Source organism: Poecilia latipinna, unplaced genomic scaffold (genome assembly GCF_001443285.1).
Source record: "Poecilia latipinna isolate Pla-1442-1.1 unplaced genomic scaffold, P_latipinna-1.0 Scaffold1424, whole genome shotgun sequence".
Taxonomy (NCBI): Eukaryota; Metazoa; Chordata; class Actinopteri; order Cyprinodontiformes; family Poeciliidae; genus Poecilia; species Poecilia latipinna.
The window spans coordinates 171876-172286 of record NW_015114040.1 but is presented as its reverse complement, the minus strand read 5'-3'; positions in this window follow the sequence as shown (position 1 = coordinate 172286).

Genomic DNA, 411 nt, shown 5'->3' with positions numbered 1-411 from the left:
TCTTTTTTAACCTTTTATTACCTTTCAAAGAATGTGGGATTTAAAAAAAATGGTGATTGGACAATATTTTTTTTCCTGGTAGTCAGGAGGGTATATTTTATATACGTATACATATATTTTATTTAATATATTGACGTCTGTGTGTGTACATATGTTGATTACTGTATATATAAAAACGATTTATCAAAATCAATTGTATTGTAGGTTCACATTTATTTTCTTTACTCAGAAATTATAATTAAAATATAATGAAAAGTCATAAATGTTGTCTTTGGTGATTGTTTAATTTCCAAATATATTCATGTTTATTTGTGAGTGGGTCGATGACGAACATTAGCTAAAAATACTTTGTGGAATGGCATTTTCTGAAGTTCGGTCCATTCATTTGTATTAGCTTACTGGCAGAGATGC